Consider the following 22,872-nt stretch of genomic DNA (forward strand, 5'->3'; position numbering starts at 1 on the left):
ATCTTTTTTACGAAATAGCCGCTGAGTATATCAAGAAAGAGACATGATTAGAAGTTGCTTTCCCTTCAAAACGGCTACGATCTGGCAGCAATAAATGCGCCAAGTCGCAAATGAATGGATTACAAGCGTCAGACAAAGAAAATGGCGATGTAGTTACTTTGCTAATTAACTTTGTCATATGAAAATTAAGTCGGAAAGCACCCTAGATTTCCTTCGTTGGAACTTTTTACCGGAAATCTTAAAGCGCATGGTTGTCGTAATTAATCGATAGCGCTTGAAATGAGCTTTCAAATGCACATAAACACGACCTATTTCGGATAATCCAGTCAAGAAATATGACCTTTAAAGTTTAAACCATTTTCGATGTAATGTGCTAATTAATCGTAGATATCTGCCCGTTTTTTTGTCTACGACCATACCACGATGAACACACCTGTTCTCGTCCGATCACGGAAGTTAAGCATCGTCGGGCCAGGATAGTACTTGGATGGGGGACCGCCTGGGAACTCCCGGTGTCGTAGGCTATTGACTTTTTCACGTTACATCATTTATCATTACGACTGTGACGTATCTTTTTTACGCAATAGCCGCTGAGTAAATCAAGAAAGAGACATGATTAGAAGTTGTTTTCCCTTCAAAACGGCTACAATCTTGCTGCAATAAATGCGCCAAGTCGCAAATGAATGGATTACGAGCGTCAGACAAAGAAAATGGCGATGTAGTTACTTTGCTAATTAACTTTGTCATATGAAAATTAAGTCTGAAAGCACCCTAGATTTCCTTCGTTGGAACTTTTTACCGGAAATCTTAAAGCGCATGGTTGTCGTAATTAATCGATAGCGCTTGAAATGAGCTTTCAAATGCACATAAACACGACCTATTTCGGATAATCCAGTCAAGAAATATGACCTTTAAAGTTTAAACCATTTTCGATGTAATGTGCTAATAAATCGTAGATATCTGCCCGTTTTTTTGTCTACGACCATACCACGATGAACACACCTGTTCTCGTCCGATCACGGAAGTTAAGCATCGTCGGGCCAGGATAGTACTTGGATGGGGGACCGCCTGGGAACTCCCGGTGTCGTAGGCTATTGACTTTTTCACGTTACATCATTTATCATTACGACTGTGACGTATCTTTTTTACGCAATAGCCGCTGAGTAAATCAAGAAAGAGACATGATTAGAAGTTGCTTTCCCTTCAAAACGGCTACAATCTTGCTGCAATAAATGCGCCAAGTCGCAAATGAATGGATTACGAGCGTCAGACAAAGAAAATGGCGATGTAGTTACTTTGCTAATTAACTTTGTCATATGAAAATTAAGTCTGAAAGCACCCTAGATTTCCTTCGTTGGAACTTTTTACCGGAAATCTTAAAGCGCATGGTTGTCGTAAAGAATCGATAGCGCTTGAAATGAGCTTTCAAATGCACATAAACACGACCTATTTCGGATGATCCAGTCAAGAAATATGACCTTTAAAGTTTAAACCATTTTCGATGTAATGTGCTAATAAATCGTAGATATCTGCCCGTTTGTTTGTCTACGACCATACCACGATGAACACACCTGTTCTCGTCCGATCACGGAAGTTAAGCATCGTCGGGCCAGGATAGTACTTGGATGGGGGACCGCCTGGGAACTCCCGGTGTCGTAGGCTATTGACTTTTTCACGTTACATTATTTATCATTACGACTGTGACGTATCTTTTTTACGCAATAGCCGCTGAGTAAATCAAGTAAGGGACGTGATTAGAAGATGCTTTCCCTTCAAAACGGCTACAATCTTGCTGCAATAAATGCGCCACGTCGCAAATAAATGGATTACGAGCGTCAGACAAAGAAAATGGCGATGTAGTTACTTTGCTAATTAACTTTGTCATATGAAAATTAAGTCTGAAAGCACCCTAGATTTCCTTCGTTGGAACTTTTTACCGGAAATCTTAAAGCGCATGGTTGTCGTAAAGAATCGATAGCGCTTGAAATGAGCTTTCAAATGCACATAAACACGACCTATTTCGGATGATCCAGTCAAGAAATATGACCTTTAAAGTTTAAACCATTTTCGATGTAATGTGCTAATAAATCGTAGATATCTGCCCGTTTGTTTGTCTACGACCATACCACGATGAACACACCTGTTCTCGTCCGATCACGGAAGTTAAGCATCGCCGGGCCGGGATAGTACTTGGATGGGGGACCGCCTGGGAACTCCCGGTGTCGTAGGCTATTGACTTTTTCACGTTACATTATTTATCATTACGACTATGACGTATCTTTTTTACGAAATAGCCGCTGAGTAAATCAAGAAAGAGACATGATTAGAAGTTGCTTTCCCTTCAAAACGGCTACGATCTGGCAGCAATAAATGCGCCAAGTCGCAAATGAATGGATTACGAGCGTCAGACAAAGAAAATGGCGATGTAGTTAATTTGCTAATAAACTTTGTCATATGAAAATTAAGTCTGAAAGCACCCTAGATTTCCTTCGTTGGAACTTTTTACCGGAAATCTTAAAGCGCATGGTTGTCGTAAAGAATCGATAGCGCTTAAAAAGAGCTTTCAAATGCACATAAACACGACCTATTTCGGATAATCCAGTCAAGAAATGTGACCTTTAAAGTTTAAACCATTTTCGATGTAATGTGCTAATAAATCGTAGATATCTGCCCGTTTGTTTGTTTACGACCATACCACGATGAGCACACCTGTTCTCGTCCGATCACGGAAGTTAAGCATCGTCGGGCCGGGATAGTACTTGGATGTAGGACCGCCTGGGAACTCCCGGTGTCGTAGGCTATTGACTTTTTCACGTTACATTATTTATCATTACGACTGTGACGTATCTTTTTTACGAAATAGCCGCTGAGTAAATCAAGAAAGAGACATGATTAGCAGTTGCTTTCCCTTCAAAACGGCTACGATCTGGCAGCAATAAATGCGCCAAGTCGCAAATGAATGGATTACGAGCGTCAGACAAAGAAAATGGCGATGTAGTTAATTTGCTAATTAACTTTGTCATATGAAAATTAAGTCTGAAAGTACCCTAGATTGCCTTCGTTGAAACTTTTTACCGGAAATCTTAATGCGCATGGTTGTCGTAATTAATCGATAGCGCTTGAAATGAGCTTTCAAATGCACATAAACACGACCTATTTCGGATAATCCAGTCAAGAAATATGACCTTTAAAGTTTAAACCATTTTCGATGTAATGTGCTAAAAAATCGTAGATATCTGCCCGTTTGTTTGTCTACGACCATACCACGATGAACACACCTGTTCTCGTCCGATCACGTAAGTTAAGCATCGTTGGGTCGGGATAGTACTTGGATGGGGGACCGCCTGGGAACTCCCGGTGTCGTAGGCTATTGACTTTTTCACGTTACATTATTTATCATTACGACTGGGACGTATCTTTTTTACGCAATAGCCGCTGAGTAAATCAAGAAAGAGACATGATTAGAAGTTGCTTTCCCTTCAAAACGGCTACAATCTTGCTGCAATAAATGCGCCACGTCGCAAATAAATGGATTACGAGCGTCAGACAAAGAAAATGGCGATGTAGTTACTTTGCTAATTAACTTTGTCATATGAAAATTAAGTCTGAAAGTACCCTAGATTGCCTTCGTTGGAACTTTTTACCGGAAATCTTAAAGCGCATTATTGTCGTAATTAATGGATAGCGCTTGAAACGAGCTTTCAAATGCACATAAACACAACCTATTTCGGATAATCCAGTCAAGAAATATGACCTTTAAAATTTAAACCATTTTTGATGTAATGTGCTAATAAATCGTAGATATCTGCCCGTTTGTTTGTCTACGACCATACCACGATGAACACACCTGTTCTCGTCCGATCATGGAAGTTAAGCATCGTTGGGCCGGGATAGTACTTGGATGGGGGACCGCCTGGGAACTCCCGGTGTCGTAGGCTATTGACTTTTTCACGTTACATTATTTCTCATTAGGACTGGGACGTATCTTTTTTACGCAATAGCCGCCGAGTAAATCAAGAAAGAGACATGATTAGAAGTTGCTTTCCCTTCAAAACGACTACCATCGTGCTGCAATAAATGCGCCACGTCGCAAATGAATGGATTACAAGCGTCAGACAAAGAAAATAGCGATGTACTTACTTTGCTAACTAATTTTGTCATATGAAAATTAAGTCTGAAAGTACCCTAGATTTCCTTCGTTGGAACTTTTTACCGGAAATCTTAAAGCGCATTATTGTCGTAATTAATGAATAGCGCTTGAAATGAGCTTTCAAATGCACATAAACACGACCTATTTCGGATAATCCATTCAAGAAATATGACCTTTAAAGTTTAAACCATATTCGATGTAATGTGCTAATAAATCGTAGATATCTGCCCGTTTGTTTGTCTACGACCATACCACGATGAACACACCTGTTCTCGTCAGATCACGGAAGTTAAGCATCGTTGGGCCGGGATAGTACTTGGATGGGGGACCGCCTGGGAACTCCCGGTGTCGTAGGCTATTGACTTTTTCACGTTACATTATTTATCATTACGACTGGGACGTATCTTTTTTACGCAATAGCCGCTGAGTAAATCAAGAAAGAGACATGATTAGAAGTTGCTTTCCCTTCAAAACGGCTACGATCTGGCAGCAATAAATGCGCCAAGTCGCAAATGAATGGATTACGAGCGTCAGAAAAAGAAAATGGCGATGTAGTAACTTTGCTAATTAACTTTGTCATATGAAAATTAAGTCGGAAAGCACCCTAGATTTCCTTCGTTGGAACTTTTTACCGGAAATCATAAAGCGCATTATTGTTGTCAAGAATCGATAGCGCTTAAAAAGAGCTGTCAAACGCACATAAACACGACCTATTTCGAATGATCCAGTCAAGAAATGTGACCTTTAAAGTTTGAACCATTTTCGATGTAATGTGCTAATAAATCGTAGATATCTGCCCGTTTGTTTGTCTACGACCATACCACGATGAACACACCTGTTCTCGTCCGATCACGGAAGTTAAGCATCGTCGGGCCGGGATAGTACTTGGATGGGGGACCGCCTGGGAACTCCCGGTGTCGTAGGCTATTGACTTTTTCACGTTACATTATTTATCATTACGACTGTGACGTATCTTTTTTACGAAATAGCCGCTGAGTAAATCAAGAAAGAGACATGATTAGAAGTTGCTTTCCCTTCAAAACGGCTACGATCTGGCAGCAATAAATGCGCCAAGTCGCAAATGAATGGATTACAAGCGTCAGACAAAGAAAATGGCGATGTAGTTACTTTGCTAATTAACTTTGTCATAATAAAATTAATTCGGAAAGCACCCTAGATTTCCTTCGTTGGAACTTTTTACCGGAAATCATAAAGCGCATTATTGTTGTCAAGAATCGATAGCGCTTAAAAAGAGCTGTCAAACGCACATAAACACGACCTATTTCGAATGATCCAGTCAAGAAATATGACCTTTAAAGTTTGAACCATTTTCGATGTAATGTGCTAATAAATCGTAGATATCTGCCCGTTTGTTTGTCTACGACCATACCACGATGAACACACCTGTTCTCGTCCGATCACGGAAGTTAAGCATCGTCGGGCCGGGATAGTACTTGGATGGGGGACCGCCTGGGAACTCCCGGTGTCGTAGGCTATTGACTTTTTCACGTTACATTATTTATCATTACGACTGTGACGTATCTTTTTTACGAAATAGCCGCTGAGTAAATCAAGAAAGAGACATGATTAGAAGTTGCTTTCCCTTCAAAACGGCTACAATCTTGCAGCATTAAATGCGCCACGTCGCAAATAAATGGATTACGAGCGTCAGACAAAGAAAATGGCGATGTAGTAACTTTGCTAATTAACTTTGTCATATGAAAATTAAGTCGGAAAGCACCCTAGATTTCCTTCGTTGGAACTTTTTACCGGAAATCATAAAGCGCATGGTTGTCGTAATTAATGGATAGCGCTTGAAAGGAGCTTTCAAATGCACATAAACACGACCTATTTCGAATGATCCAGTCAAGAAATATGACCTTTAAAGTTTGAACCATTTTCGATGTAATGTGCTAATAAATCGTAGATATCTGCCCGTTTGTTTGTCTACGACCATACCACGATGAACACACCTGTTCTCGTCCGATCACGGAAGTTAAGCATCGTCGGGCCGGGATAGTACTTGGATGGGGGACCGCCTGGGAACTCCCGGTGTCGTAGGCAATTGACTTTTTCACGTTACATTATTTATCATTACGACTGTGACGTATCTTTTTTACGAAATAGCAGCTGAGTAAATCAAGAAAGAGACATGATTAGAAGTTGCTTTCCCTTCAAAACGGCTACGATCTGGCAGCAATAAATGCGCCAAGTCGCAAATGAATGGATTACAAGCGTCAGACAAAGAAAATGGCGATGTAGTTACTTTGCTAATTAACTTTGTCATAATAAAATTAAGTCGGAAAGCACCCTAGATTTCCTTCGTTGGAACTTTTTACCGGAAATCATAAAGCGCATTATTGTTGTCAAGAATCGATAGCGCTTAAAAAGAGCTGTCAAACGCACATAAACACGACCTATTTCGAATGATCCAGTCAAGAAATATGACCTTTAAAGTTTGAACCATTTTCGATGTAATGTGCTAATAAATCGTAGATATCTGCCCGTTTGTTTGTCTACGACCATACCACGATGAACACACCTGTTCTCGTCCGATCACGGAAGTTAAGCATCGTCGGGCCGGGATAGTACTTGGATGGGGGACCGCCTGGGAACTCCCGGTGTCGTAGGCTATTGACTTTTTCACGTTACATTATTTATCATTACGACTGTGACGTATCTTTTTTACGAAATAGCCGCTGAGTAAATCAAGAAAGAGACATGATTAGAAGTTGCTTTCCCTTCAAAACGGCTACGATCTGGCAGCAATAAATGCGCCAAGTCGCAAATGAATGGATTACGAGCGTCAGACAAAGAAAATGGCGATGTAGTAACTTTGCTAATTAACTTTGTCATATGAAAATTAAGTTGGAAAGCACCCTAGATTTCCTTCGTTGGAACTTTTTACCGGAAATCATAAAGCGCATGGTTGTCGTAATTAATGGATAGCGCTTGAAATGAGCTTTCAAATGCACATAAAAACGACCTATTTCGGATGATCCAGTCAAGAAATATGACCTTTAAAGTTTAAACCATTTTCGATGTAATGTGCTAATAAATCGTAGATATCTGCCCGTTTGTTTGTTTACGACCATACCACGATGAACACACCTGTTCTCGTCCGATCACGGAAGTTAAGCATCGACGGGCCGGGATAGTACTTGGATGGGGGACCGCCTGGGAACTCCCGGTGTCGTAGGCTATTGACTTTTTCACGTTACATTATTTATCATTACGACTGTGACGTATCTTTTTTACGAAATAGCCGCTGAGTAAATCAAGAAAGAGACATGATTAGAAGTTGCTTTCCCTTCAAAACGGCTACGATCTGGCAGCAATAAATGCGCCAAGTCGCAAATGAATGGATTACGAGCGTCAGACAAAGAAAATAGCGATGTACTTACTTTGCTAACTAATTTTGTCATATGAAAATTAAGTCCGAAAGTACCCTAGATTTCCTTCGTTGGAACTTTTTACCGGAAATCTTAAAGCGCATTATTGTCGTAATTAATGAATAGCGCTTGAAATGAGCTTTCAAATGCACATAAACACGACCTATTTCGGATAATCCAGTCAAGAAATATGACCTTTAAAGTTTAAACCATATTCGATGTAATGTGCTAATAAATCGTAGATATCTGCCCGTTTGTTTGTCTACGACCATACCACGATGAACACACCTGTTCTCGTCAGATCACGGAAGTTAAGCATCGTTGGGCCGGGATAGTACTTGGATGGGGGACCGCCTGGGAACTCCCGGTGTCGTAGGCTATTGACTTTTTCACGTTACATTATTTATCATTACGACTGGGACGTATCTTTTTTACGCAATAGCCGCTGAGTAAATCAAGAAAGAGACATGATTAGAAGTTGCTTTCCCTTCAAAACGGCTACGATCTGGCAGCAATAAATGCGCCAAGTCGCAAATGAATGGATTACGAGCGTCAGACAAAGAAAATGGCGATGTAGTAACTTTGCTAATTAACTTTGTCATATGAAAATTAAGTCGGAAAGCACCCTAGATTTCCTTCGTTGGAACTTTTTACCGGAAATCATAAAGCGCATTATTGTTGTCAAGAATCGATAGCGCTTAAAAAGAGCTGTCAAACGCACATAAACACGACCTATTTCGAATGATCCAGTCAAGAAATATGACCTTTAAAGTTTGAACCATTTTCGATGTAATGTGCTAATAAATCGTAGATATCTGCCCGTTTGTTTGTCTACGACCATACCACGATGAACACACCTGTTCTCGTCCGATCACGGAAGTTAAGCATCGTCGGGCCGGGATAGTACTTGGATGGGGGACCGCCTGGGAACTCCCGGTGTCGTAGGCTATTGACTTTTTCACGTTACATTATTTATCATTACGACTGTGACGTATCTTTTTTACGAAATAGCCGCTGAGTAAATCAAGAAAGAGACATGATTAGAAGTTACTTTCCCTTCAAAACGGCTACGATCTGGCAGCAATAAATGCGCCAAGTCGCAAATGAATGGATTACAAGCGTCAGACAAAGAAAATGGCGATGTAGTTACTTTGCTAATTAACTTTGTCATAATAAAATTAAGTCGGAAAGCACCCTAGATTTCCTTCGTTGGAACTTTTTACCGGAAATCATAAAGCGCATTATTGTTGTCAGGAATCGATAGCGCTTAAAAAGAGCTGTCAAACGCACATAAACACGACCTATTTCGAATGATCCAGTCAAGAAATATGACCTTTAAAGTTTGAACCATTTTCGATGTAATGTGCTAATAAATCGTAGATATCTGCCCGTTTGTTTGTCTACGACCATACCACGATGAACACACCTGTTCTCGTCCGATCACGGAAGTTAAGCATCGTCGGGCCGGGATAGTACTTGGATGGGGGACCGCCTGGGAACTCCCGGTGTCGTAGGCTATTGACTTTTTCACGTTACATTATTTATCATTACGACTGTGACGTATCTTTTTTACGAAATAGCCGCTGAGTAAATCAAGAAAGAGACATGATTAGAAGTTGCTTTCCCTTCAAAACGGCTACGATCTGGCAGCAATAAATGCGCCAAGTCGCAAATGAATGGATTACGAGCGTCAGACAAAGAAAATGGCGATGTAGTAACTTTGCTAATTAACTTTGTCATATGAAAATTAAGTCGGAAAGCACCCTAGATTTCCTTCGTTGGAACTTTTTACCGGAAATCATAAAGCGCATTATTGTTGTCAAGAATCGATAGCGCTTAAAAAGAGCTGTCAAACGCACATAAACACGACCTATTTCGAATGATCCAGTCAAGAAATATGACCTTTAAAGTTTGAACCATTTTCGATGTAATGTGCTAATAAATCGTAGATATCTGCCCGTTTGTTTGTCTACGACCATACCACGATGAACACACCTGTTCTCGTCCGATCACGGAAGTTAAGCATCGTCGGGCCGGGATAGTACTTGGATGGGGGACCGCCTGGGAACTCCCGGTGTCGTAGGCTATTGACTTTTTCACGTTACATTATTTATCATTACGACTGTGACGTATCTTTTTTACGAAATAGCCGCTGAGTAAATCAAGAAAGAGACATGATTAGAAGTTGCTTTCCCTTCAAAACGGCTACGATCTGGCAGCAATAAATGCGCCAAGTCGCAAATGAATGGATTACGAGCGTCAGACAAAGAAAATGGCGATGTAGTAACTTTGCTAATTAACTTTGTCATATGAAAATTAAGTCGGAAAGCACCCTAGATTTCCTTCGTTGGAACTTTTTACCGGAAATCATAAAGCGCATGGTTGTCGTAATTAATGGATAGCGCTTGAAATGAGCTTTCAAATGCACATAAACACGACCTATTTCGAATGATCCAGTCAAGAAATATGACCTTTAAAGTTTGAACCATTTTCGATGTAATGTGCTAATAAATCGTAGATATCTGCCCGTTTGTTTGTCTACGACCATACCACGATGAACACACCTGTTCTCGTCCGATCACGGAAGTTAAGCATCGTCGGGCCGGGATAGTACTTGGATGGGGGACCGCCTGGGAACTCCCGGTGTCGCAGGCTATTGACTTTTTCACGTTACATTATTTATCATTACGACTGTGACGTATCTTTTTTACGAAATAGCCGCTGAGTAAATCAAGAAAGAGACATGATTAGAAGTTGCTTTCCCTTCAAAACGGCTACGATCTGGCAGCAATAAATGCGCCAAGTCGCAAATGAATGGATTACAAGCGTCAGACAAAGAAAATGGCGATGTAGTTACTTTGCTAATTAACTTTGTCATAATAAAATTAAGTCGGAAAGCACCCTAGATTTCCTTCGTTGGAACTTTTTACCGGAAATCATAAAGCGCATTATTGTTGTCAAGAATCGATAGCGCTTAAAAAGAGCTGTCAAACGCACATAAACACGACCTATTTCGAATGATCCAGTCAAAAAATATGACCTTTAAAGTTTGAACCATTTTCGATGTAATGTGCTAATAAATCGTAGATATCTGCCCGTTTGTTTGTCTACGACCATACCACGATGAACACACCTGTTCTCGTCTGATCACGGAAGTTAAGCATCGTCGGGCCGGGATAGTACTTGGATGGGGGACCGCCTGGGAACTCCCGGTGTCGTAGGCTATTGACTTTTTCACGTTACATTATTTATCATTACGACTGTGACGTATCTTTTTTACGAAATAGCCGCTGAGTAAATCAAGAAAGAGACATGATTAGAAGTTGCTTTCCCTTCAAAACGGCTACGATCTGGCAGCAATAAATGCGCCAAGTCGCAAATGAATGGATTACGAGCGTCAGACAAAGAAAATGGCGATGTAGTAACTTTGCTAATTAACTTTGTCATATGAAAATTAAGTCGGAAAGCACCCTAGATTTCCTTCGTTGGAACTTTTTACCGGAAATCATAAAGCGCATGGTTGTCGTAATTAATGGATAGCGCTTGAAATGAGCTTTCAAATGCACATAAAAACGACCTATTTCGGATGATCCAGTCAAGAAATATGACCTTTAAAGTTTAAACCATTTTCGATGTAATGTGCTAATAAATCGTAGATATCTGCCCGTTTGTTTGTTTACGACCATACCACGATGAACACACCTGTTCTCGTCCGATCACGGAAGTTAAGCATCGTCGGGCCGGGATAGTACTTGGATGGGGGACCGCCTGGGAACTCCCGGTGTCGTAGGCTATTGACTTTTTCACGTTACATTATTTATCATTACGACTGTGACGTATCTTTTTTACGAAATAGCCGCTGAGTAAATCAAGAAAGAGACATGATTAGAAGTTGCTTTCCCTTCAAAACGGCTACGATCTGGCAGCAATAAATGCGCCAAGTCGCAAATGAATGGATTACGAGCGTCAGACAAAAAAAATGGCGATGTAGTTAATTTGCTAATTAACTTTGTCATATGAAAATTAAGTCTGAAAGTACCCTAGATTGCCTTCGTTGGAACTTTTTACCGGAAATCTTAAAGCGCATGGTTGTCGTAATTAATCGATAGCGCTTGAAATGAGCTTTCAAATGCACATAAACACGACCTATTTCGGATAATCCAGTCAAGAAATATGACCTTTAAAGTTTAATGCATTTTCGATGTAATGTGCTAATAAATCGTAGATATCTGCCCGTTTGTTTGTCTACGACCATACCACGATGAACACACCTGTTCTCGTCCGATCACGGAAGTTAAGCATCGTTGGGCCGGGATAGTACTTGGATGGGGGACCGCCTGGGAACTCCCGGTGTCGTAGGCTATTGACTTTTTCACGTTACATTATTTATCATTACGACTGTGACGTATCTTTTTTACGAAATAGCCGCTGAGTAAATCAAGAAAGAGACATGATTAGAAGTTGCTTTCCCTTCAAAACGGCTACGATCTGGCAGCAATAAATGCGCCAAGTCGCAAATGAATGGATTACGAGCGTCAGACAAAGAAAATGGCGATGTAGTAACTTTGCTAATTAACTTTGTCATATGAAAATTAAGTCGGAAAGCACCCTAGATTTCCTTCGTTGGAACTTTTTACCGGAAATCATAAAGCGCATGGTTGTCGTAATTAATGGATAGCGCTTGAAATGAGCTTTCAAATGCACATAAAAACGACCTTTTTCGGATGATCCAGTCAAAAAATATGACCTTTAAAGTTTAAACCATTTTCGATGTAATGTGCTAATAAATCGTAGATATCTGCCCGTTTGTTTGTTTACGACCATACCACGATGAACACACCTGTTCTCGTCTGATCACGGAAGTTAAGCATCGTCGGGCCGGGATAGTACTTGGATGGGGGACCGCCTGGGAATTCCCGGTGTCGTAGGCTATTGACTTTTTCACGTTACATTATTTATCATTACGACTGTGACGTATCTTTTTTACGAAATAGCCGCTGAGTAAATCAAGAAAGAGACATGATTAGAAGTTGCTTTCCCTTCAAAACGGCTACGATCTGGCAGCAATAAATGCGCCAAGTCGCAAATGAATGGATTACGAGCGTCAGACAAAAAAAATGGCGATGTAGTTAATTTGCTAATTAACTTTGTCATATGAAAATTAAGTCTGAAAGTACCCTAGATTGCCTTCGTTGGAACTTTTTACCGGAAATCTTAAAGCGCATGGTTGTCGTAATTAATCGATAGCGCTTGAAATGAGCTTTCAAATGCACATAAACACGACCTATTTCGGATAATCCAGTCAAGAAATATGACCTTTAAAGTTTAAACCATTTTCGATGTAATGTGCTAATAAATCGTAGATATCTGCCCGTTTGTTTGTCTACGACCATACCACGATGAACACACCTGTTCTCGTCCGATCACGGAAGTTAAGCATCGTTGGGCCGGGATAGTACTTGGATGGGGGACCGCCTGGGAACTCCCGGTGTCGTAGGCTATTGACTTTTTCACGTTACATTATTTATCATTACGACTGTGACGTATCTTTTTTACGAAATAGCCGCTGAGTAAATCAAGAAAGAGACATGATTAGAAGTTGCTTTCCCTTCAAAACGGCTACGATCTGGCAGCAATAAATGCGCCAAGTCGCAAATGAATGGATTACGAGCGTCAGACAAAGAAAATGGCGATGTAGTAACTTTGCTAATTAACTTTGTCATATGAAAATTAAGTCGGAAAGCACCCTAGATTTCCTTCGTTGGAACTTTTTACCGGAAATCATAAAGCGCATTATTGTTGTCAAGAATCGATAGCGCTTAAAAAGAGCTGTCAAACGCACATAAACACGACCTATTTCGAATGATCCAGTCAAGAAATATGACCTTTAAAGTTTGAACCATTTTCGATGTAATGTTCTAATAAATCGTAGATATCTGCCCGATTGTTTGTCTACGACCATACCACGATGAACACACCTGTTCTCGTCCGATCACGGAAGTTAAGCATCGTCGGGCCGGGATAGTACTTGGATGGGGGACCGCCTGGGAACTCCCGGTGTCGTAGGCTATTGACTTTTTCACGTTACATTATTTATCATTACGACTGTGACGTATCTTTTTTACGAAATAGCCGCTGAGTAAATCAAGAAAGAGACATGATTAGAAGTTGCTTTCCCTTCAAAACGGCTACGATCTGGCAGCAATAAATGCGCCAAGTCGCAAATGAATGGATTACGAGCGTCAGACAAAGAAAATGGCGATGTAGTAACTTTGCTAATTAACTTTGTCATATGAAAATTAAGTCGGAAAGCACCCTAGATTTCCTTCGTTGGAACTTTTTACCGGAAATCATAAAGCGCATGGTTGTCGTAATTAATGGATAGCGCTTGAAATGAGCTTTCAAATGCACATAAACACGACCTATTTCGAATGATCCAGTCAAGAAATATGACCTTTAAAGTTTGAACCATTTTCGATGTAATGTGCTAATAAATCGTAGATATCTGCCCGTTTGTTTGTCTACGACCATACCACGATGAACACACCTGTTCTCGTCCGATCACGGAAGTTAAGCATCGTCGGGCCGGGATAGTACTTGGATGGGGGACCGCCTGGGAACTCCCGGTGTCGTAGGCTATTGACTTTTTCACGTTACATTATTTATCATTACGACTGTGACGTATCTTTTTTACGAAATAGCCGCTGAGTAAATCAAGAAAGAGACATGATTAGAAGTTGCTTTCCCTTCAAAACGGCTACGATCTGGCAGCAATAAATGCGCCAAGTCGCAAATGAATGGATTACAAGCGTCAGACAAAGAAAATGGCGATGTAGTTACTTTGCTAATTAACTTTGTCATAATAAAATTAAGTCGGAAAGCACCCTAGATTTCCTTCGTTGGAACTTTTTACCGGAAATCATAAAGCGCATTATTGTTGTCAAGAATCGATAGCGCTTAAAAAGAGCTGTCAAACGCACATAAACACGACCTATTTCGAATGATCCAGTCAAGAAATATGACCTTTAAAGTTTGAACCATTTTCGATGTAATGTGCTAATAAATCGTAGATATCTGCCCGTTTGTTTGTCTGCGACCATACCACGATGAACACACCTGTTCTCGTCCGATCACGGAAGTTAAGCATCGTCGGGCCGGGATAGTACTTGGATGGGGGACCGCCTGGGAACTCCCGGTGTCGTAGGCTATTGACTTTTTCACGTTACATTATTTATCATTACGACTGTGACGTATCTTTTTTACGAAATAGCCGCTGAGTAAATCAAGAAAGAGACATGATTACAAGTTGCTTTCCCTTCAAAACGGCTACGATCTGGCAGCAATAAATGCGCCAAGTCGCAAATGAATGGATTACGAGCGTCAGACAAAGAAAATGGCGATGTAGTAACTTTGCTAATTAACTTTGTCATATGAAAATTAAGTCGGAAAGCACCCTAGATTTCCTTCGTTGGAACTTTTTACCGGAAATCATAAAGCGCATGGTTGTCGTAATTAATGGATAGCGCTTGAAATGAGCTTTCAAATGCACATAAAAACGACCTATTTCGGATGATCCAGTCAAGAAATATGACCTTTAAAGTTTAAACCATTTTCGATGTAATGTGCTAATAAATCGTAGATATCTGCCCGTTTGTTTGTTTACGACCATACCACGATGAACACACCTGTTCTCGTCCGATCACAGAAGTTAAGCATCGTCGGGCCGGGATAGTACTTGAATGGGGCACCGCCTGGGAACTCCCGGTGTCGTAGGCTATTGACTTTTTCACGTTACATTATTTATCATTACGACTGTGACGTATCTTTTTTACGAAATAGCCGCTGAGTAAATCAAGAAAGAGACATGATTAGAAGTTGCTTTCCCTTCAAAACGGCTACGATCTGGCAGCAATAAATGCGCCAAGTCGCAAATGAATGGATTACGAGCGTCAGACAAAGAAAATGGCGATGTAGTAACTTTGCTAATTAACTTTGTCATATGAAAATTAAGTCGGAAAGCACCCTAGATTTCCTTCGTTGGAACTTTTTACCGGAAATCATAAAGCGCATGGTTGTCGTAATTAATGGATAGCGCTTGAAATGAGCTTTCAAATACACATAAAAACGACCTTTTTCGGATGATCCAGTCAAAAAATATGACCTTTAAAGTTTAAACCATTTTCGATGTAATGTGCTAATAAATCGTAGATATCTGCCCGTTTGTTTGTTTACGACCATACCACGATGAACACACCTGTTCTCGTCCGATCACGGAAGTTAAGCATCGTCGGGCCGGGATAGTACTTGGATGGGGGACCGCCTGGGAACTCCCGGTGTCGTAGGCTATTGACTTTTTCACGTTACATTATTTATCATTACGACTGTGACGTATCTTTTTTACGAAATAGCCGCTGAGTAAATCAAGAAAGAGACATGATTAGAAGTTGCTTTCCCTTCAAAACGGCTACGATCTGGCAGCAATAAATGCGCCAAGTCGCAAATGAATGGATTACGAGCGTCAGACAAAAAAAATGGCGATGTAGTTAATTTGCTAATTAACTTTGTCATATGAAAATTAAGTCTGAAAGTACCCTAGATTGCCTTCGTTGGAACTTTTTACCGGAAATCTTAAAGCGCATGGTTGTCGTAAAGAATCGATAGCGCTTAAAAAGAGCTTTCAAATGCACATAAAAACGACCTTTTTCGGATGATCCAGTCAAAAAATATGACCTTTAAAGTTTAAACCATTTTCGATGTAATGTGCTAATAAATCGTAGATATCTGCCCGTTTGTTTGTTTACGACCATACCACGATGAACACACCTGTTCTCGTCCGATCACGGAAGTTACGCATCGTCGGGCCGGGATAGTACTTGGATGGGGGACCGCCTGGGAATTCCCGGTGTCGTAGGCTATTGACTTTTTCACGTTACATTATTTATCATTACGACTGTGACGTATCTTTTTTACGAAATAGCCGCTGAGTAAATCAAGAAAGAGACATGATTAGAAGTTGCTTTCCCTTCAAAACGGCTACGATCTGGCAGCAATAAATGCGCCAAGTCGCAAATGAATGGATTACGAGCGTCAGACAAAAAAAATGGCGATGTAGTTAATTTGCTAATTAACTTTGTCATATGAAAATTAAGTCTGAAAGTACCCTAGATTGCCTTCGTTGGAACTTTTTACCGGAAATCTTAAAGCGCATGGTTGTCGTAATTAATCGATAGCGCTTGAAATGAGCTTTCAAATGCACATAAACACGACCTATTTCGGATAATCCAGTCAAGAAATATGACCTTTAAAGTTTAAACCATTTTCGATGTAATGTGCTAATAAATCGTAGATATCTGCCCGTTTGTTTGTCTACGACCATACCACGATGAACACACCTGTTCTCGTCCGATCACGGAAGTTAAGCATCGTCGGGCCGGGATAGTACTTGGATGGGGGACCGCCTGGGAACTCCCGGTGTCGTAGGCTATTGACTTTTTCACGTTACATTATTTATCATTACGACTGTGACGTATCTTTTTTACGAAATAGCCGCTGAGTAAATCAAGAAAGAGACATGATTAGAAGTTGCTTTCCCTTCAAAACGGCTACGATCTGGCAGCAATAAATGCGCCAAGTCGCAAATGAATGGATTACGAGCGTCAGACAAAGAAAATGGCGATGTAGTAACTTTGCTAATTAACTTTGTCATATGAAAATTAAGTCGGAAAGCACCCTAGATTTCCTTCGTTGGAACTTTTTACCGGAAATCATAAAGCGCATTATTGTTGTCAAGAATCGATAGCGCTTAAAAAGAGCTGTCAAACGCACATAAACACGACCTATTTCGAATGATCCAGTCAAGAAATATGACCTTTAAAGTTTGAACCATTTTCGATGTAATGTTCTAATAAATCGTAGATATCTGCCCGATTGTTTGTCTACGACCATACCACGATGAACACACCTGTTCTCGTCCGATCACGGAAGTTAAGCATCGTCGGGCCGGGATAGTACTTGGATGGGGGACCGCCTGGGAACTCCCGGTGTCGTAGGCTATTGACTTTTTCACGTTACATTATTTATCATTACGACTGTGACGTATCTTTTTTACGAAATAGCCGCTGAGTAAATCAAGAAAGAGACATGATTAGAAGTTGCTTTCCCTTCAAAACGGCTACGATCTGGCAGCAATAAATGCGCCAAGTCGCAAATGAATGGATTACGAGCGTCAGACAAAGAAAATGGCGATGTAGTAACTTTGCTAATTAACTTTGTCATATGAAAATTAAGTCGGAAAGCACCCTAGATTTCCTTCGTTGGAACTTTTTACCGGAAATCATAAAGCGCATGGTTGTCGTAATTAATGGATAGCGCTTGAAATGAGCTTTCAAATGCACATAAACACGACCTATTTCGAATGATCCAGTCAAGAAATATGACCTTTAAAGTTTGAACCATTTTCGATGTAATGTGCTAATAAATCGTAGATATCTGCCCGTTTGTTTGTCTACGACCATACCACGATGAACACACCTGTTCTCGTCCGATCACGGAAGTTAAGCATCGTCGGGCCGGGATAGTACTTGGATGGGGGACCGCCTGGGAACTCCCGGTGTCGTAGGCTATTGACTTTTTCACGTTACATTATTTATCATTACGACTGTGACGTATCTTTTTTACGAAATAGCCGCTGAGTAAATCAAGAAAGAGACATGATTAGAAGTTGCTTTCCCTTCAAAACGGCTACGATCTGGCAGCAATAAATGCGCCAAGTCGCAAATGAATGGATTACAAGCGTCAGACAAAGAAAATGGCGATGTAGTTACTTTGCTAATTAACTTTGTCATAATAAAATTAAGTCGGAAAGCACCCTAGATTTCCTTCGTTGGAACTTTTTACCGGAAATCATAAAGCGCATTATTGTTGTCAAGAATCGATAGCGCTTAAAAAGAGCTGTCAAACGCACATAAACACGACCTATTTCGAATGATCCAGTCAAGAAATATGACCTTTAAAGTTTGAACCATTTTCGATGTAATGTGCTAATAAATCGTAGATATCTGCCCGTTTGTTTGTCTGCGACCATACCACGATGAACACACCTGTTCTCGTCCGATCACGGAAGTTAAGCATCGTCGGGCCGGGATAGTACTTGGATGGGGGACCGCCTGGGAACTCCCGGTGTCGTAGGCTATTGACTTTTTCACGTTACATTATTTATCATTACGACTGTGACGTATCTTTTTTACGAAATAGCCGCTGAGTAAATCAAGAAAGAGACATGATTACAAGTTGCTTTCCCTTCAAAACGGCTACGATCTGGCAGCAATAAATGCGCCAAGTCGCAAATGAATGGATTACGAGCGTCAGACAAAGAAAATGGCGATGTAGTAACTTTGCTAATTAACTTTGTCATATGAAAATTAAGTCGGAAAGCACCCTAGATTTCCTTCGTTGGAACTTTTTACCGGAAATCATAAAGCGCATGGTTGTCGTAATTAATGGATAGCGCTTGAAATGAGCTTTCAAATGCACATAAAAACGACCTATTTCGGATGATCCAGTCAAGAAATATGACCTTTAAAGTTTAAACCATTTTCGATGTAATGTGCTAATAAATCGTAGATATCTGCCCGTTTGTTTGTTTACGACCATACCACGATGAACACACCTGTTCTCGTCCGATCACAGAAGTTAAGCATCGTCGGGCCGGGATAGTACTTGAATGGGGCACCGCCTGGGAACTCCCGGTGTCGTAGGCTATTGACTTTTTCACGTTACATTATTTATCATTACGACTGTGACGTATCTTTTTTACGAAATAGCCGCTGAGTAAATCAAGAAAGAGACATGATTAGAAGTTGCTTTCCCTTCAAAACGGCTACGATCTGGCAGCAATAAATGCGCCAAGTCGCAAATGAATGGATTACGAGCGTCAGACAAAGAAAATGGCGATGTAGTAACTTTGCTAATTAACTTTGTCATATGAAAATTAAGTCGGAAAGCACCCTAGATTTCCTTCGTTGGAACTTTTTACCGGAAATCATAAAGCGCATGGTTGTCGTAATTAATGGATAGCGCTTGAAATGAGCTTTCAAATACACATAAAAACGACCTTTTTCGGATGATCCAGTCAAAAAATATGACCTTTAAAGTTTAAACCATTTTCGATGTAATGTGCTAATAAATCGTAGATATCTGCCCGTTTGTTTGTTTACGACCATACCACGATGAACACACCTGTTCTCGTCCGATCACGGAAGTTAAGCATCGTCGGGCCGGGATAGTACTTGGATGGGGGACCGCCTGGGAACTCCCGGTGTCGTAGGCTATTGACTTTTTCACGTTACATTATTTATCATTACGACTGTGACGTATCTTTTTTACGAAATAGCCGCTGAGTAAATCAAGAAAGAGACATGATTAGAAGTTGCTTTCCCTTCAAAACGGCTACGATCTGGCAGCAATAAATGCGCCAAGTCGCAAATGAATGGATTACGAGCGTCAGACAAAAAAAATGGCGATGTAGTTAATTTGCTAATTAACTTTGTCATATGAAAATTAAGTCTGAAAGTACCCTAGATTGCCTTCGTTGGAACTTTTTACCGGAAATCTTAAAGCGCATGGTTGTCGTAATTAATCGATAGCGCTTGAAATGAGCTTTCAAATGCACATAAACACGACCTATTTCGGATAATCCAGTCAAGAAATATGACCTTTAAAGTTTAAACCATTTTCGATGTAATGTGCTAATAAATCGTAGATATCTGCCCGTTTGTTTGTCTACGACCATACCACGATGAACACACCTGTTCTCGTCCGATCACGGAAGTTAAGCATCGTTGGGCCGGGATAGTACTTGGATGGGGGACCGCCTGGGAACTCCCGGTGTCGTAGGCTATTGACTTTTTCACGTTACATTATTTATCATTACGACTGTGACGTATCTTTTTTACGAAATAGCCGCTGAGTAAATCAAGAAAGAGACATGATTAGAAGTTGCTTTCCCTTCAAAACGGCTACGATCTGGCAGCAATAAATGCGCCAAGTCGCAAATGAATGGATTACGAGCGTCAGACAAAGAAAATGGCGATGTAGTAACTTTGCTAATTAACTTTGTCATATGAAAATTAAGTCGGAAAGCACCCTAGATTTCCTTCGTTGGAACTTTTTACGGGAAATCATAAAGCGCATGGTTGTCGTAATTAATGGATAGCGCTTGAAATGAGCTTTCAAATGCACATAAACACGACCTATTTCGAATGATCCAGTCAAGAAATATGACCTTTAAAGTTTGAACCATTTTCGATGTAATGTGCTAATAAATCGTAGATATCTGCCTGTTTGTTTGTCTACGACCATACCACGATGAACACACCTGTTCTCGTCCGATCACGGAAGTTAAGCATCGTCGGGCCGGGATAGTACTTGGATGGGGGACCGCCTGGGAACTCCCGGTGTCGTAGGCTATTGACTTTTTCACGTTACATTATTTATCATTACGACTGTGACGTATCTTTTTTACGAAATAGCCGCTGAGTAAATCAAGAAAGAGACATGATTAGAAGTTGCTTTCCCTTCAAAACGGCTACGATCTGGCAGCAATAAATGCGCCAAGTCGCAAATGAATGGATTACAAGCGTCAGACAAAGAAAATGGCGATGTAGTTACTTTGCTAATCAACTTTGTCATAATAAAATTAAGTCGGAAAGCACCCTAGATTTCCTTCGTTGGAACTTTTGACCGGAAATCATAAAGCGCATTATTGTTGTCAAGAATCGATAGCGCTTAAAAAGAGCTATCAAACGCACATAAACACGACCTATTTCGAATGATCCAGTCAAGAAATATGACCTTTAAAGTTTGAACCATTTTCGATGTAATGTGCTAATAAATCGTAGATATCTGCCCGTTTGTTTGTCTACGACCATACCACGATGAGCACACCTGTTCTCGTCCGATCACGGAAGTTAAGCATCGTCGGGCCGGGATAGTACTTGGATGGGGGACCGCCTGGGAACTCCCGGTGTCGTAGGCTATTGACTTTTTCACGTTACATTATTTATCATTACGACTGTGACGTATCTTTTTTACGAAATAGCCGCTGAGTAAATCAAGAAAGAGACATGATTAGAAGTTGCTTTCCCTTCAAATCGGCTACGATCTGGCAGCAATAAATGCGCCAAGTCGCAAATGAATGGATTACGAGCGTCAGACAAAGAAAATGGCGATGTAGTAACTTTGCTAATTAACTTTGTCATATGAAAATTAAGTCGGAAAGCACCCTAGATTTCCTTCGTTGGAACTTTTTACCGGAAATCATAAAGCGCATGGTTGTCGTAATTAATGGATAGCGCTTGAAATGAGCTTTCAAATGCACATAAAAACGACCTATTTCGGATGATCCAGTCAAGAAATATGACCTTTAAAGTTTAAACCATTTTCGATGTAATGTGCTAATAAATCGTAGATATCTGCCCGTTTGTTTGTTTACGACCATACCACGATGAACTCACCTGTTCTCGTCCGATCACGGAAGTTAAGCATCGTCGGGCCGGGATAGTACTTGGATGGGGGACCGCCTGGGAACTCCCGGTGTCGTAGGCTATTGACTTTTTCACGTTACATTATTTATCATTACGACTGTGACGTATCTTTTTTACGAAATAGCCGCTGAGTAAATCAAGAAAGAGACATGATTAGAAGTTGCTTTCCCTTCAAAACGGCTACGATCTGGCAGCAATAAATGCGCCAAGTCGCAAATGAATGGATTACGAGCGTCAGACAAAAAAAATGGCGATGTAGTTAATTTGCTAATTAACTTTGTCATATGAAAATTAAGTCTGAAAGTACCCTAGATTGCCTTCGTTGGAACTTTTTACCGGAAATCTTAAAGCGCATGGTTGTCGTAATTAATCGATAGCGCTTGAAATGAGCTTTCAAATGCACATAAACACGACCTATTTCGGATAATCCAGTCAAGAAATATGACCTTTAAAGTTTAAACCATTTTCGATGTAATGTGCTAATAAATCGTAGATATCTGCCCGTTTGTTTGTCTACGACCATACCACGATGAACACACCTGTTCTCGTCCGATCACGGAAGTTAAGCATCGTTGGGCCGGGATAGTACTTGGATGGGGGACCGCCTGGGAACTCCCGGTGTCGTAGGCTATTGACTTTTTCACGTTACATTATTTATCATTACGACTGGGACGTATCTTTTTTACGCAATAGCCGCTGAGTAAATCAAGAAAGAGACATGATTAGAAGTTGCTTTCCCTTCAAAACGGCTACAATCTTGCTGCAATAAATGCGCCACGTCGCAAAT

At 40.6% G+C, this 22,872-nt stretch overlaps 40 non-coding genes across 40 annotated transcripts; all 40 read left to right on the plus strand.

Annotated features, from left to right (window-relative positions):
• The first annotated feature begins 405 nt into the window (after positions 1-405).
• Positions 406-524, plus strand: LOC130618959 (5S ribosomal RNA). Its single transcript, XR_008979703.1, has one exon. It is a non-coding gene; the product is annotated as a 5S ribosomal RNA (ribosomal RNA).
• Positions 525-974: 450 nt separating this feature from the next.
• Positions 975-1,093, plus strand: LOC130618971 (5S ribosomal RNA). Its single transcript, XR_008979715.1, has one exon. It is a non-coding gene; the product is annotated as a 5S ribosomal RNA (ribosomal RNA).
• Positions 1,094-1,543: 450 nt separating this feature from the next.
• Positions 1,544-1,662, plus strand: LOC130618983 (5S ribosomal RNA). Its single transcript, XR_008979727.1, has one exon. It is a non-coding gene; the product is annotated as a 5S ribosomal RNA (ribosomal RNA).
• A 450-nt stretch (positions 1,663-2,112) lies between these two features.
• Positions 2,113-2,231, plus strand: LOC130615400 (5S ribosomal RNA). Its single transcript, XR_008976490.1, has one exon. It is a non-coding gene; the product is annotated as a 5S ribosomal RNA (ribosomal RNA).
• Positions 2,232-2,681: 450 nt separating this feature from the next.
• Positions 2,682-2,800, plus strand: LOC130618161 (5S ribosomal RNA). Its single transcript, XR_008979236.1, has one exon. It is a non-coding gene; the product is annotated as a 5S ribosomal RNA (ribosomal RNA).
• A 450-nt stretch (positions 2,801-3,250) lies between these two features.
• Positions 3,251-3,369, plus strand: LOC130617131 (5S ribosomal RNA). The gene has a single exon (XR_008978208.1). It is a non-coding gene; the product is annotated as a 5S ribosomal RNA (ribosomal RNA).
• A 450-nt stretch (positions 3,370-3,819) lies between these two features.
• Positions 3,820-3,938, plus strand: LOC130615914 (5S ribosomal RNA). The gene has a single exon (XR_008977000.1). It is a non-coding gene; the product is annotated as a 5S ribosomal RNA (ribosomal RNA).
• Positions 3,939-4,388: 450 nt separating this feature from the next.
• Positions 4,389-4,507, plus strand: LOC130617962 (5S ribosomal RNA). The gene has a single exon (XR_008979038.1). It is a non-coding gene; the product is annotated as a 5S ribosomal RNA (ribosomal RNA).
• Positions 4,508-4,957: 450 nt separating this feature from the next.
• On the plus strand, positions 4,958-5,076 carry LOC130615222 (5S ribosomal RNA). The gene has a single exon (XR_008976312.1). It is a non-coding gene; the product is annotated as a 5S ribosomal RNA (ribosomal RNA).
• Positions 5,077-5,526: 450 nt separating this feature from the next.
• Positions 5,527-5,645, plus strand: LOC130615224 (5S ribosomal RNA). The gene has a single exon (XR_008976314.1). It is a non-coding gene; the product is annotated as a 5S ribosomal RNA (ribosomal RNA).
• A 450-nt stretch (positions 5,646-6,095) lies between these two features.
• Positions 6,096-6,214, plus strand: LOC130615369 (5S ribosomal RNA). The gene has a single exon (XR_008976458.1). It is a non-coding gene; the product is annotated as a 5S ribosomal RNA (ribosomal RNA).
• A 450-nt stretch (positions 6,215-6,664) lies between these two features.
• On the plus strand, positions 6,665-6,783 carry LOC130615226 (5S ribosomal RNA). The gene has a single exon (XR_008976315.1). It is a non-coding gene; the product is annotated as a 5S ribosomal RNA (ribosomal RNA).
• Positions 6,784-7,233: 450 nt separating this feature from the next.
• On the plus strand, positions 7,234-7,352 carry LOC130616105 (5S ribosomal RNA). Its single transcript, XR_008977189.1, has one exon. It is a non-coding gene; the product is annotated as a 5S ribosomal RNA (ribosomal RNA).
• Positions 7,353-7,802: 450 nt separating this feature from the next.
• Positions 7,803-7,921, plus strand: LOC130617974 (5S ribosomal RNA). The gene has a single exon (XR_008979050.1). It is a non-coding gene; the product is annotated as a 5S ribosomal RNA (ribosomal RNA).
• Positions 7,922-8,371: 450 nt separating this feature from the next.
• On the plus strand, positions 8,372-8,490 carry LOC130615227 (5S ribosomal RNA). The gene has a single exon (XR_008976316.1). It is a non-coding gene; the product is annotated as a 5S ribosomal RNA (ribosomal RNA).
• A 450-nt stretch (positions 8,491-8,940) lies between these two features.
• On the plus strand, positions 8,941-9,059 carry LOC130615228 (5S ribosomal RNA). The gene has a single exon (XR_008976317.1). It is a non-coding gene; the product is annotated as a 5S ribosomal RNA (ribosomal RNA).
• Positions 9,060-9,509: 450 nt separating this feature from the next.
• LOC130615229 (5S ribosomal RNA) lies at positions 9,510-9,628 on the plus strand. Its single transcript, XR_008976318.1, has one exon. It is a non-coding gene; the product is annotated as a 5S ribosomal RNA (ribosomal RNA).
• Positions 9,629-10,078: 450 nt separating this feature from the next.
• Positions 10,079-10,197, plus strand: LOC130616235 (5S ribosomal RNA). The gene has a single exon (XR_008977318.1). It is a non-coding gene; the product is annotated as a 5S ribosomal RNA (ribosomal RNA).
• Positions 10,198-10,647: 450 nt separating this feature from the next.
• On the plus strand, positions 10,648-10,766 carry LOC130615376 (5S ribosomal RNA). Its single transcript, XR_008976466.1, has one exon. It is a non-coding gene; the product is annotated as a 5S ribosomal RNA (ribosomal RNA).
• Positions 10,767-11,216: 450 nt separating this feature from the next.
• LOC130615618 (5S ribosomal RNA) lies at positions 11,217-11,335 on the plus strand. The gene has a single exon (XR_008976706.1). It is a non-coding gene; the product is annotated as a 5S ribosomal RNA (ribosomal RNA).
• A 450-nt stretch (positions 11,336-11,785) lies between these two features.
• Positions 11,786-11,904, plus strand: LOC130617165 (5S ribosomal RNA). The gene has a single exon (XR_008978242.1). It is a non-coding gene; the product is annotated as a 5S ribosomal RNA (ribosomal RNA).
• A 450-nt stretch (positions 11,905-12,354) lies between these two features.
• Positions 12,355-12,473, plus strand: LOC130615712 (5S ribosomal RNA). Its single transcript, XR_008976799.1, has one exon. It is a non-coding gene; the product is annotated as a 5S ribosomal RNA (ribosomal RNA).
• A 450-nt stretch (positions 12,474-12,923) lies between these two features.
• On the plus strand, positions 12,924-13,042 carry LOC130617178 (5S ribosomal RNA). Its single transcript, XR_008978256.1, has one exon. It is a non-coding gene; the product is annotated as a 5S ribosomal RNA (ribosomal RNA).
• Positions 13,043-13,492: 450 nt separating this feature from the next.
• Positions 13,493-13,611, plus strand: LOC130615230 (5S ribosomal RNA). The gene has a single exon (XR_008976320.1). It is a non-coding gene; the product is annotated as a 5S ribosomal RNA (ribosomal RNA).
• Positions 13,612-14,061: 450 nt separating this feature from the next.
• Positions 14,062-14,180, plus strand: LOC130615231 (5S ribosomal RNA). Its single transcript, XR_008976321.1, has one exon. It is a non-coding gene; the product is annotated as a 5S ribosomal RNA (ribosomal RNA).
• Positions 14,181-14,630: 450 nt separating this feature from the next.
• On the plus strand, positions 14,631-14,749 carry LOC130615723 (5S ribosomal RNA). The gene has a single exon (XR_008976810.1). It is a non-coding gene; the product is annotated as a 5S ribosomal RNA (ribosomal RNA).
• Positions 14,750-15,199: 450 nt separating this feature from the next.
• LOC130616340 (5S ribosomal RNA) lies at positions 15,200-15,318 on the plus strand. The gene has a single exon (XR_008977423.1). It is a non-coding gene; the product is annotated as a 5S ribosomal RNA (ribosomal RNA).
• Positions 15,319-15,768: 450 nt separating this feature from the next.
• LOC130615619 (5S ribosomal RNA) lies at positions 15,769-15,887 on the plus strand. The gene has a single exon (XR_008976707.1). It is a non-coding gene; the product is annotated as a 5S ribosomal RNA (ribosomal RNA).
• Positions 15,888-16,337: 450 nt separating this feature from the next.
• LOC130616893 (5S ribosomal RNA) lies at positions 16,338-16,456 on the plus strand. The gene has a single exon (XR_008977973.1). It is a non-coding gene; the product is annotated as a 5S ribosomal RNA (ribosomal RNA).
• Positions 16,457-16,906: 450 nt separating this feature from the next.
• On the plus strand, positions 16,907-17,025 carry LOC130615232 (5S ribosomal RNA). Its single transcript, XR_008976322.1, has one exon. It is a non-coding gene; the product is annotated as a 5S ribosomal RNA (ribosomal RNA).
• A 450-nt stretch (positions 17,026-17,475) lies between these two features.
• LOC130615233 (5S ribosomal RNA) lies at positions 17,476-17,594 on the plus strand. Its single transcript, XR_008976323.1, has one exon. It is a non-coding gene; the product is annotated as a 5S ribosomal RNA (ribosomal RNA).
• Positions 17,595-18,044: 450 nt separating this feature from the next.
• Positions 18,045-18,163, plus strand: LOC130615234 (5S ribosomal RNA). The gene has a single exon (XR_008976324.1). It is a non-coding gene; the product is annotated as a 5S ribosomal RNA (ribosomal RNA).
• A 450-nt stretch (positions 18,164-18,613) lies between these two features.
• LOC130615724 (5S ribosomal RNA) lies at positions 18,614-18,732 on the plus strand. The gene has a single exon (XR_008976811.1). It is a non-coding gene; the product is annotated as a 5S ribosomal RNA (ribosomal RNA).
• A 450-nt stretch (positions 18,733-19,182) lies between these two features.
• On the plus strand, positions 19,183-19,301 carry LOC130616341 (5S ribosomal RNA). The gene has a single exon (XR_008977424.1). It is a non-coding gene; the product is annotated as a 5S ribosomal RNA (ribosomal RNA).
• Positions 19,302-19,751: 450 nt separating this feature from the next.
• On the plus strand, positions 19,752-19,870 carry LOC130615620 (5S ribosomal RNA). Its single transcript, XR_008976708.1, has one exon. It is a non-coding gene; the product is annotated as a 5S ribosomal RNA (ribosomal RNA).
• Positions 19,871-20,320: 450 nt separating this feature from the next.
• On the plus strand, positions 20,321-20,439 carry LOC130617190 (5S ribosomal RNA). The gene has a single exon (XR_008978268.1). It is a non-coding gene; the product is annotated as a 5S ribosomal RNA (ribosomal RNA).
• A 450-nt stretch (positions 20,440-20,889) lies between these two features.
• Positions 20,890-21,008, plus strand: LOC130615237 (5S ribosomal RNA). The gene has a single exon (XR_008976326.1). It is a non-coding gene; the product is annotated as a 5S ribosomal RNA (ribosomal RNA).
• A 450-nt stretch (positions 21,009-21,458) lies between these two features.
• LOC130615871 (5S ribosomal RNA) lies at positions 21,459-21,577 on the plus strand. The gene has a single exon (XR_008976958.1). It is a non-coding gene; the product is annotated as a 5S ribosomal RNA (ribosomal RNA).
• Positions 21,578-22,027: 450 nt separating this feature from the next.
• LOC130616254 (5S ribosomal RNA) lies at positions 22,028-22,146 on the plus strand. Its single transcript, XR_008977337.1, has one exon. It is a non-coding gene; the product is annotated as a 5S ribosomal RNA (ribosomal RNA).
• Positions 22,147-22,596: 450 nt separating this feature from the next.
• Positions 22,597-22,715, plus strand: LOC130617202 (5S ribosomal RNA). The gene has a single exon (XR_008978280.1). It is a non-coding gene; the product is annotated as a 5S ribosomal RNA (ribosomal RNA).
• The last annotated feature ends 157 nt before the right edge of the window (positions 22,716-22,872 follow it).

The sequence above is a fragment of the Hydractinia symbiolongicarpus genome, chromosome 11 (assembly GCF_029227915.1).
Source record: "Hydractinia symbiolongicarpus strain clone_291-10 chromosome 11, HSymV2.1, whole genome shotgun sequence".
Lineage (NCBI taxonomy): Eukaryota > Metazoa > Cnidaria > Hydrozoa > Anthoathecata > Hydractiniidae > Hydractinia > Hydractinia symbiolongicarpus.